Source organism: Pseudopipra pipra, chromosome 1, assembly GCF_036250125.1.
Source record: "Pseudopipra pipra isolate bDixPip1 chromosome 1, bDixPip1.hap1, whole genome shotgun sequence".
In the NCBI taxonomy this organism is placed as follows: domain Eukaryota; kingdom Metazoa; phylum Chordata; class Aves; order Passeriformes; family Pipridae; genus Pseudopipra; species Pseudopipra pipra.
The window spans coordinates 90,700,727-90,712,839 of NC_087549.1; the positions used below are offsets into that span (position 1 = coordinate 90,700,727).

General features: G+C 38.4%; 1 protein-coding gene across 20 annotated transcripts in view; it reads left to right on the forward strand.

Moving 5' to 3' along the window:
- The window catches only part of ATXN1 (ataxin 1), a 348,923-nt gene that overhangs the window by 125,027 nt on the left and 211,783 nt on the right, over positions 1 to 12,113 (forward strand). For all 20 annotated transcript variants that reach the window (XM_064664937.1, XM_064664953.1, XM_064664968.1 and 17 more), the window contains one exon: positions 3,817 to 3,936. The gene's annotated coding sequence lies outside the window, so the exon portion shown is untranslated. The remainder of the gene's footprint in view (positions 1 to 3,816; positions 3,937 to 12,113) is intronic.

The window sequence follows — 12,113 nt, forward strand, 5'->3', positions numbered from 1 at the left end:
GGCAGGCGACCCAGAGGGCTACCGCCAGCTCTGTGTGTGCCGTGGGCACCGCTTCGGGCTTGCTGAAAATTGAAGGATGCCAGCGGTGGGTTCCTAATGGCTGAACTTCTTGGGAAGAGTGTTCTTTGCCTGCGGTAGTGTCAGGCAGATGGGACCGTACATGGCACGCTTAGCAGGTTAGCCAAATCGTCAGCTCCACTTGCGTGTATTACTAGCAAATTAACGAAGGTGGGGTACTTTGTAAAAATGCTTTTGGCTTATAAAAGCTTGCATAAAAGTTTCTTCAGAGTTTTCCTTTTTTTTTTTTTTTTTTCCCTCCTGTTTGTCTGGATTAACTGTTTGGTGGCTGTCATGTTGTTTGGAACAGTTCCCATTCCAGCATTCACATTTTAGGCCACAGGTTTGTTATTCTTCACTCGTGTACTGTACTTTACACCCTCTGCCTGGTAAAATGAAAATCAGTGATACTTGATATCACTGTTGTCACTCTAGGTTTGCTAAGCCTTGTCATAGTTCTTAGCAAGGTTTTGTGTTCTAGGTTAAAGCTGACTGCAGTTTCTCTTGAAAAAATCCTAAGTATATGCTACTAAAAACAATTTTCTCCTCAGCAAACACTTCATTTCCAGTAGTAGTATTTCTTTCATTTTAATTTTTTTGTGTTTGTGCTCATCAAAATATTATAGCCACAGAGCAGGAGACTTTTTGCCACAGTTTATAATACCTTGAAAGAATATGCAAAGAATTAGCTTCGAACTGCATGCTGCTCTTAAAAACGTGTTTCATCAAGCAATGTATATTTGTCTTCATTCTCAGTGTTTAAACATTGCTCTTTTAAGCCACTTTTCCACAAATGTAGGTATAATTTTTTAAAAGCACCAAATTTGGCACTGTGTTCTAATGTCATAAATCTGGAGCGACTCCAGGGGACGGGATTGTGAGCCACTTACATGGGTGTATATCTAGAATAACTCCATTTATTGGACTTAATCCAGGCATGTAGTAGAGTAACCAAGCTCAGAAAGTGATCTGGTGCGTCTCACTGTTATTTTCTCTATATTACTTTTCATGGCAAAAAGCACTGTGGGCTTAAATAGGATTTTTGCCTGATTAAGAAGCTGCATTAAGTGTCTGTAGAAGTGGGTAACACCCCTATTCCAGTCACTAATCTTGTGTGGACTTACACTAATATTGAACTTGGCCTGGAGGATTTCGTGTCTCAGTGATGAGAAATCATCAGCACCCACAGCTCCTGAGCATTTGTAAGTACCAGGCTGGAGCATAAAGCAATCTAGAAATAGCTCTAAAATAGATATTTTAATCTCTCTGGTGCTAAAACATTGGAGCTGAAGGAGGAGGTAATGAGAAATGCCTGTTGGTGGTTCAGCTTTGTGGTAACAGGCAGCTGGTGGTCTTGGGTTTGGTGTGATGAGTTTGCAGGTCGCAGCCTGTTTGCTGAACAGAGGTGTTTCTTCTCAGAGGGACAAGGGGAAAGGGCGTTTGCGGGCAGTTTTCTGCACCCAAAGTGCAGCTTTTCAGTGCCTCAGCTAACTTGCCCTTCTGGTTAGGAGAGAATATCCTCTGCTCGGTGTGTCCGCTTCTGTTTGGGCTTCCATACTGAGGAGGTGGCTTGAAATAGAAGAGCTTGTTAGGAGGACTGGCTGGAGAAAGTGGAATAGTCGCGCGCAGGATGACTCCTGTAGTGTGAGCCTTTGTGTGCCGCATGCTGCTTATACATATTTTATTGTAAGACAAATTACCTGTGTGACTAAGAGTGTTAGAAAGTAATTGCTTTCAAAAAGGCCATATATACATAGTTAAAAGACTTTTTGAAAATAAACAGTGCAACTTTTCTTCTTTACCTTTCTGGCCTGCTTGAATTTATTTCGAAAAGTTGAGAAAAATAGGTTTGTTTTAAAAGACATTTACAAGAGGCCTGGAATTTCACTTAACAACATTTTTTATATAATAGATCCAGTGGCCTAGTTTCCCATTAATTAAGAAAATAGACACTTGGATGCAGTCACCTGAAAATCAACTAAGGATTTCAACGTTAGAATTTAAAAACAATTGTTTTAGTAACATAGCTAGTAAAACAAAATCAAGCCCTAATTTTCCCCTTGCTGAGGCTTAGCAGCACATCTTAGTAAGTTGCAGTCAGGATTATCATCGTCATTGTTCATACAATGCACTTCTTTTGTTTTGGTGTACTAATTGAAGGAGAAATGCAATAAAGAAGTATGGCAGGCTGTAAAGGAAATGCGTGTCAGAATTGCATAGGTGGTCTGAAAGCACTGGTTGGCTGCAAACCTACTCCAGCATGTGAGGCAGCTCACTCTGATGCTGCTTGAGAGAAGTCAGGCTGTGTGACAGCCTCAGCTATAAGCATGCAGGCTGTGAATGATCTGCCTGTTTTGGAGAACCGTACGGGTACGGTGTGTACAATGCAGGGAGTGCAGATAACAGATTTAGTTGTAGTTATCTTCTGAGACTGCTGTAACCAACTCTGCGTTAACAGATAAAAACATGATTAGCACAAGAAACAAAAGTATGGCAGGCTTGGTACAGGTAAATATTTCATTGCGAAGAACTGACATGCTATATTCTGATGACTTCAATAACCTAAGCTTTGCAAAGTGAAAATCCTGACCTCATCCTTTCGTTTTACTTTTATACAAGTGTGATAAATAAATAAATAGGCATTTGGATGAAGGCACTGTATTTTGGAGTTTTATTCAGTGGTTCACATTCTTTATATAAGGAAGTTTAAGATTTTTACTCTGTTTTGACTGAGGTGATGCATGACTAATATTTTAAAATGTAAGAAACTTTGTAGACTCCTGACTTTTGCAAAAAGACAAAAACCAGATTGATGACCATAATTCCTTTCTGATCTCAGTGCACGTATTGAGAATGTAATTCTTCGTGGGTTTTTTTCCTCATAAAGCTGTAGTCTGAGGTGGTTGTACAACATGTGCAGATCTGTATGCATTCATTGGTCCCAGTCTGCAAAGTTACTTTAGTACGTGTCCCAGTAAGGGTTTTGCTGAATAAGAATTGATTGAAGAACCCATCTAGAGTTAAATATGCATGTAAATCCTTCCATAAATAGGAACTAGTAAGTATGCTCATAACTGAAACAACAGAAATGCTTCTCAGTGAGGGAGAAATGGTCCCACTAAATCCTTTTATTGTACCAAGAGTGATAAAAATATTTGGTGAGATTCCAAGTGAAAAACCCAAATGTATTTTGTTTAATACATGATGTCAGCAGAAATTCAGTGCTGGCTCTTTATAATTTTACTGAGCAAAATTACAGAAATTTTTTAAAAAATCACATTGGTAGAGTTTTGCTTTGTTTATATTACTTGGGACTTCGCAGTAGTAGGCATCGACTCTAGCATGCCACCATTAATGACAAAATAGTGTACAAGATAAAGTCACGGTCCAAAAGGTGATTATTTTTCACCTAATAGTAGTAGTTGCAGCAGTGTGTTTTCAGGATGCGGCTGCTTCTCAAATAAAATATGTTCTCTTGGCAGTGAAGGCAGTCATCTCAACTCGCTTATGATTCTTCACCTCATTAAGATCACATTTAGGAAAAGAGCACTCGGTTTGAATAAATGGGCTCTACTCTCTACTGTATGTGCTCTGTCTGCAGGATTAAATCTATAGTTTATTGGTGCTTGAGTAATAGCAAATGCAGCCTCTCTCTGTCTTCACTGGAATGTCTTAGCATGTTGTAAATTGCTTGACTCTTAACTGTGCTTTTGTTTCTTCTTATTTTGGTTTCCATCTCTTCAACTCCTGGATCAACAGTCACATCGTGGGCCAAACCAGATGGGCAAGCAATACAAGCTGTGAATTTATTCTTGACCCTGTAGGACAGTGACCACCTTCATTTTTGTCTTCACCATAAAGTTATGCACTGCCAATAAGGTGAGAATGCAATGCTTTTATTTTCCTATGACAAGTATACACTGTCTGCTCTGGGCTTTAAGAAGCGTGCACACCTTCCTGCTGTCTGTGTGATTACCTACCCTTGATACATTTGTACTTCCCTTGCCTGGCAGTAGAGGTCCTTGAGAAACTCTACTCAGAAAAATTCCATTAACTCTAGTGACTCAGTTCAGTGACTTACAGGACAAGTGGGTTCCAGATGAGTGGTTTTATGCTCACCTCAGATCAGAGCACATTGGGTTACTAAAAGATGATAGTATGAACGGAAAAGTTGACCGACTTCGATTTTTGTTGTAAAATGCCATGTGTAAAATGATATAAATCCTTCCTGCACTTTTATGAACATTTTCAGTGGTTCCTGTTGCTTGCCACCTGCTTGCCTTTTCCACTGTCCCAAGTTCCTCCTGTGCATTAAACTTTATCTGGCATAAAAATACTTCCTAGGATGACTAGTCACTGCTGATGTGTCTAGGTGTCTTTTATTCTGGTTTGAGGAATCTTTTAAATTCTTCTGATTTTGTTCCCTGAAATATCATAGTCAGACATATATAATAGTGCACATATATCAGTCTGCTCACCCTTTCCTCTCTCTCTTCTTCCCATGTGGTTGTGGAGAATACTTTTAAAAAACCAAGTCCCAAGACTCAACAATCGTACTGCCAATAAAAAGAACATAAATTTTTATTTTATTTCTTTAATCTGATTGTCATTAAGCCAGCCTGGTTTTTTGGACCTGTTCTATGATTTTTAAGTGCTTGGGATTGGCAATACTGCTAATGCTTTAAAAAAAAAAAGATAAAGGGTCATAATAAAATTGCTTGTGTCTTTAAATGAAAGAAAATTAAATATAGTGATTACTTGCAGAAAATCAAAGTTGTTGTTTTTTTTTTAATTTACTACCAGAAAACTTAATTACTGTAGCATTTTATGTATGTGAGGCTGATCAGAAAGTCCATTGCAGAATAACTTTTTAATGTATACAGCATGTCATAGCAAAGTATGCAGCCCATAATTTACATTTTATTGTGGCTGTGGGGAAGGGTGCTGTGTTTTAAAGGGAAGTTGCCTAAGCAAGTACTTATGTGCAAAGACATGTCTGTTATGGTTTACAAATGATCTTGAATGGTGAGGGTAGATTTTAACCACTGTATCTCTTCAGATCAATAAGAATTTCTTGAGAGTGAAAAACCACACAAAGTGCCCTGTGCACTGACACACTTCGTCTTTCTATTTTGGAAGAAAACTGGCTTGGTAGCAGCTATAGTAGTGACTAGCTATTGGCTTGGGAGATAGAAGGAAGCTTTTTGTTAAGACATTATCATTTCCACAAAGCTTTTCATTTTTTTTCAGGGTAAACTTGGGTTGTATGAAAATGTATTTATTTGAGGAAGTGATTACTCAAGGAAAGGCTTGTATTTCTTAATTAGAAAAAATAATAGTTTATAGCGTATTGGTCAAATCCTATGAATAATCAGATTGTGTTACCCACAATGTATTGCTAAGTCACCTTGAATATTTTAGCATCTGGCATTTTCTGCAATTGCAGAAGAGAGAATATATTAGATGTTAAGCAAACATTTTGGATAAAAAATGTAACCCAGTGAAGTCTGGTGCAGAGGCACGACAGGAATATAGTTATAAACTGCTGTTTTTTCTGTACCAGCTCAACTTGAAGTATAGTGTTGTATTTGGGGGTCTTAGATTAGATTTAGTTTAGCTTCTTTTCTTGTTGGACTTTTTAGTCACTGAATTTGGGGTATTTCTGTTGACCTCATTATTTAGTTCTCGTCATCTCTATGGAGCAATCAAAATCAGGCCCACTGTATAACTAAATAAGTGAGATAAAAGTTGTTGAGATAGACACTGCCTGCTTACAAGTGTTCTGTCTCTACTGGGAGAACCAGGCAGGAGCTCACAGTAGTAACACATGAAAGAAACGTGACCTGGCACCATGCAGTGAGCAGCCACAGGTAAGATTCACAGCTTAAGACAGAATATCTCATACTCAGGCCCATTGTCTTTGTGGCAATTGCATTTATTTTGGGGTGAAGGTAGTGACAGCTCTGCTCTTGTTTCAGGCAGACCTGAGTTATTACCATGGTGTCTGTCAGAGAGACTGAACATTGGATGCATTTGAACACATCCAAAAATGAGATCTCAGAAACTGTTCTTGAGACCTAATATCCCTACATGTGCGTTCATGGCTTTACTCACCTGAGGATTTGTGTGGCTTCAGGGAGTAATGTCGCTGCCGTGTGTGAGCTCCAGTGTGCTTACCCTTCCAAATCAAGCAGCAGCATTTTTTCCAGAGCCTGCTAAGCATCTTGCCTGGATAAGAAAATGGGGTTTAGTAAAAATAAAATGAAATAAAAATAAATAGATACAGCTTTGCTTTTTTTTTTAGTTAATTTTAGCCTTCTCTACTGTTATTTGTTTTGTTATTCTCTCTATTGTTATTTGTTCACAGTATGCACTGCCTCCTTCCACGTAGGCAAATGACTCAATGCTTTCTTTTAAACAGTTGTCTTGAGTGGATTTTGCATGATACACTGGACATTTTAACAATTAAAGAGTTCTTTTTAATCTTTTCCACTGTCAAGTCACTTGATATTTATGAATCATATTATAGTGCTGGGTTGAATTTACAGCTGCAGCCCATTTGTAAAAAAATTTTTGGGGCGGAATTTTCAATAAGTATGTCTGTACACTATCTATTGTAGCTTATTTTGTACATAAGACATAATTTCTGTTTTACGCAGGCTTCTGGCTACTGCTCTCTGTAAACAGACAACAATCTGCCCTTTTAAAATACTTAATAGGGACCACAAAAAGAGCCAATCTGTCTCTATATTACTGTGTGCAATGGTAGCTTTTTGGTTATCATTTCAGTGTCCTTTTATCATAGCTGGTTTTATTTCTTCCCTCTCATGCTGTTTATGAAGGTCTACAGTAGCTGTAGGGTTAAAAGAAGATAGGCAGTGGAGATTTTTAGCATGTTAAGAGCACAGGTGAAATGGAGCTGTGAACTAGGTATAATAGGATAGTAATTAGAAATAATTTTATTTTTTTAAATTGTTTGTTTTGTGCGTGGGTAACTCAAAGGTAAATTAAATGAAATGCTGTGAGTGCAGGCATTGAGATGTGAGGCTTTGTGGTCTCCTCACCTCAGCTGTAACCTTTCATGTTTTTGCTCTGTTGTTCCTTCAGCAGATACTGAAGGTCTGGTGTCTGACTGATAGAAAGTTTCATACACAGTCCGAAGTGTAAATGCAGTTGTGTGTAGTGGTCTGTCTACATAAAAATACAAGACACATGTTCATAATGTGATACAAGCCACAATCTGAGGTTTGATTCACCTTCCACTTTGGTGTTTTAAGAAGGTGTATCAAATGGAATAAGAAACTTGCTGTCCCATGCTCTGCAACTTGTTAGCATTACTTTCAAAGTGTAGGCTTTTGGATGTTAGTGTAAGTATGAGAGAGTTGGAGAGCTTCTGTGTCCTGGGGGCCGAAAAGTGGTGAGGTGACTAGATGTGACATGAAGTTGTGTATACGCCTGAGTCTGTGTGTGTGCCCCCCTCCTGGGCATGGTTTTGGGTATGGTTTTGGGTGAAAGTTAGCCTTCTGTACCAGCGGGTATAGTTTTGGTCAAAAGTTAGCCCAGGTGGCAGCATCTGGATTTAAATGTGTTGACTAAGGGGTTTCTCATAGTGATAGTGATAGAGGCAAACCCTAAATTTGATAATTACTTCTTTATTTTCTCATCAATTACTTATTTAGAACTAGCTATAAACCTGACTTCAGGATTTTTTGTGTCACTCCTTGAACTGTAAAAAAGTACAAATGTTAAAGTGTTTCTCACTCATATTGGAGTGTGGTTGTGACAGTTACCATATTTTTGTTTGTCAGATACCCAAAGGCATGAAGGCCATTGCAGTTTTGTATGTTTAACATTTCTGTGAGGCTAGCTACTTAAAAGAAAGTCTTAACAGGCCTAATCCCTTACTGTGCTCAGATATTTCGTACTTGTGAATATTTTCTTCTTCGTGCAGTTCCTTTTCAGTGCCATGTGTAGTAGTTGAATAGAAAGTGATATTTTCAAATGTATATGATAGTAAAGGCATTTCTCCTTTTCCGTAGGCCCTGAGCACATTCCCTACTTGATACTGTGCTGTATTCATAGCTTTTCCAAAGTAGTCTGACAACAAGCAGATCCAGAATGGTTTGAAAATTCACTGTATACAAGAGAAAAAAAAATCCTAGTAGGTTATTACAGTACAAGAAGTTGTAACTTTATTCTCCATGTACCACTAGCTGTTAGAAACCCCTTGGCACTAATCATATGTACTGCATTTTTATTTACAGATTAATAGGCTCTACTCTGACATATGACTAACAGGGAAGCCCCTCCCTTTAACAGTTGTATGTCATCTGCTTCAGAGAACTAATTACTTGGCAATTCCCATTTGATAATTCCCTCTTTATTTTCTGATGAGTTACTTAACAGTGATGAGCTTGTTGGGCAGAATACTGTGCTTAATCTGTGCTTCAGAAACTACAGTGCAGGCCTGGGGATATCATTGTTTTAGAAATGCTGTTTAGCCTTGCCATAGGAACAATGAAACAACACTAAGACGTGAACAGTTCACGGTTAACAGCTGAATGTGAGTGATGCGCAGCTTTTGCCAAAAAATAAAGGAAGGGTTTAGATTACTGTTACACTGCGAACAGAATCTTAAATACATAATTTCTCAAAAAAAGACAAAACTAAACCTAATGTAATTTAGACATCAAGAAGCAAAAGCTTATATCTTCTGTGTATCTCCACTGAAATAATCAATTTAATGGAAATTTTTTTCTTTTAAAAACCCTACTGTTTCTTATAATACTTATCTGACAGTTCAGCTGATTCCTGGTGATTATTGCGTTCTTTTAATATGAGACAGATAAGATTTTACCGTGTTTTCTCTGCTGTTACCTGTCTTTTTCATTCTTCCCCAATCCCTTTTCACATTCTTTTACTCTAGTGGCCACAGCAACTGTTGTATCTGGCTGGGGAATGCATTGGAAGTCTCACTGCTAATTACAACATCGCAGTGTTTCTAGAGGGTACCTGAGTTCAGCAGTGCTTAGCTACAGCGCCAGGCGAGGGGATTTATGGGGTGAAGTGACATCAGCCTGCTCATGGCAGTCATGGTAAGGTCAAAGTGAGTCTCTTTTGCAGATCAGGAATCAGATGGGTCCTGTTTATTACAGTGTCTCTGAAATTCAGCCATGCAAAACCATACTGTTTAATTTGAATAAGACTTTGTTACTGATTTCAGTAGAGAAAGGTTTATGGATCAGCTACAGTCACTTTGACTAGCTGGTGGCATTATTTCACAGATACTGATGCCTGTAGATTTCCATTGTAGCTGAGTTGGTGCTATAAGCTGAGAATTGGGCTATTTTTTTTTTCCACGAATAAAAAGTGCAGTAGTTTGTGTATTAGCTCACATGACATTGCATCATCGGGCTTGCTGATTTGTTAGATATTCACAATGCTGTTGCTTGGCCAGTACTGGAAGCTGTGTCACAAGCTTGTTTTATCAATGAGAAAAATGGTAGATAGTTACATGTGTTTTTTAGCAAAATTAATCAGAGGAACAGTAATTTTATGAAACACATAATGCAGAACAGATTAATCTACTTTAATTGTGTTCTTGAAGTACACCAGCTATAAAATCTTTTTGAAAGGATTACTAATCAAGTTGATCAAAGGTGGCTTGAAGTACAAAATTCAAATATGAACACGTTTACTTTCTATCTGTCTGTATGTTTGCTGTAGCTTGGGTTTGGTTTTTTTTTTTAATTTTTAATACAAAAAAGTGTCCCATTTTCCTTTTTGGACTTTTTTTTTTTTTTTAAGAGAGTGTGTCGTGTTTTAAAAGCAAAGATACAAGAGGGCAAAACATATAAAATTTCAGATTTTGTAAAATGCAGTAAGTAGGGAGCATAACAACACAAGCAATTGAAGCCCCACAGAAGGTCATTGAACCATTTTTAAATTTTTTTTGACACATTTTATCCTATTTAATTTTTTAATGAGTCAGGGTGTCTCAGGTAGTGCTGTATAGGCATTGCTGAAAACAGAAATCCTCTGTAAGAATCAGAAAAGAAATATGACAGTGAGCAAAATGCCCCACCTGTGATATGAAGGTTTGCTTACACTGCTGGGAGTTGTTCCTTGACAAATCCTTCTACGAACCATTATAACTGTTGTGAAGGGCCCTACATCCCGAGCTGTGATGTCATATTCATTTCCCAGAGGCAGCCAAAGAGTTATTAGATGGTGATTCAGGCCAATCTTTGACTGCCTACTCAGAGATGGTCTCTGTCCACCTGTGAAACACTCTCTCCAGGCTTAGCAGCATTTCCCCAAAGGCTGAGACTCCGCTTGGACAGCACTGCCTATGATTTCAGAAGAGGTTGTACTAAAAGACCACATATTTGGACCAGGGTATTTTCTTCCCTCAGCAAGGGGAGGCAGTGTTGCTTGTTACTGAGATTGAATTTTAGACTAAAATGTTCAGCCCTAGAAACACCAATACACAGAATCACAGAATATTCCGAGTTGGAAAGGACTCACAAGGATCATCAACTCAAACTCTGAAGTGAATGCATCAATACTATTTCTATTAATAAAACAGTAACATATGAATATTGTGAACGTGATCTTCATTTAACACAAGATTTTAATTACATACTAATGTCTTAAGATTTGGGCGTCTGGTTGAAAACAAAGAAAACCCAACAATTAACATACGAAGAAGGTTTTTCTGTTGACAGCTGCTGTTCTCTTCCCTGGCACTCAATGGTACCTTCCTCTTACTTTATTACATATGAGAGTGATACATCCTAGATACTGCGTTTCTTTCATCTGGATTCTCTTTCCCTTTTTCCACAGCTGCCCTGGGCCATGCTATAATGAGTCCTCTGTGAGCAACACTGGCTGATGGACTAGCCAAAGATGACCTGGTACATCTGGTCAAATTATTTGCCTTTGCATCTCCTTGTTTGCAGAACTGAGGAGCTGGTTCACCTCTTTACATTGGACTTGCCTGTGTCCTCTTTGAATTAGGGTTAGAGTTTCAGGTTTCCTACTTAGCAGGCTTGCTAAACTTTCTTGGATCTCTGCTGTGATCTGGCCTGATATTTCTGTTGTTAATGACAGTCTCAAAAATCCCTTGTGATTTCCTTTGTGAACTTGACAGTTGCTTAATTAAATTGTGGGGAGATAAGTGACATGTCAGTATGTGTAGCACATCTGTGTTCTATTTTATGGGGAAAGAGGATGATGGTGAAGTTTATAGACCTCTACCATAGATCTGTAGTTTAAAATTGCACTGGGTATGTGTTTGGATAGCTCGCAAGTATGTTACATACTGTCTTAAAATACATGTGATACTGCAATAATGAAAGGACTGAATATTTGTACTAGATGACAGAATAACTAAGTCTTGTTGCCTGGTCTTCAGCTGTGAGAGTGATACAAACCAGCATGTGTGCATCCTACCATTTTTTGATCACCACTAGTTTGTTTTGGTTGCTTCACAAACTAGTTTGTTTTGGTTGCAGATTCAGAGGAAATATGGTGTGTAGTGACTGAGGAAATTAAAGTAATTCCTGAGTGAAAATATGACATTACGTGATGGTATTGTCCAGATGTTGTTATCTGTTAGTTTACAGCCAGAAGGAGCCCTAAGGAAAATTGAAGTGGGTAGAAGGTTTATAGTAAGCATCTGAACTGCATTAAACATCAGCAATCAAGTACACCCGTTACCTAAGGAGTCAAACTTGTTGAATGTCATGTTGGCTGTATGGAATGGGAGAAATGCAAACTAAGACACACTTCTGCTATGTGTGCAGCTCTGCTATGAAGAGCGTTTATCTGAGCTGTCAGCTGGCTGGCTGCAGTGTTTGGTGCTGTTCACACAGCTCAGCCAGAGTGTCTCTATGAAACCTGTAATGCTGCAGCAGCCGGGGGTTTTAATGCTCCTCATCTTATTAAACGTGAACTGCATGTGTTCCACATTGCACTGAGGTGCTCAGCCAAAGGCTAGGTGAAAAAAGAGGTCAGGTTTCCACCTCTGTTAGTTACTTGGATGGTTTAAAAGG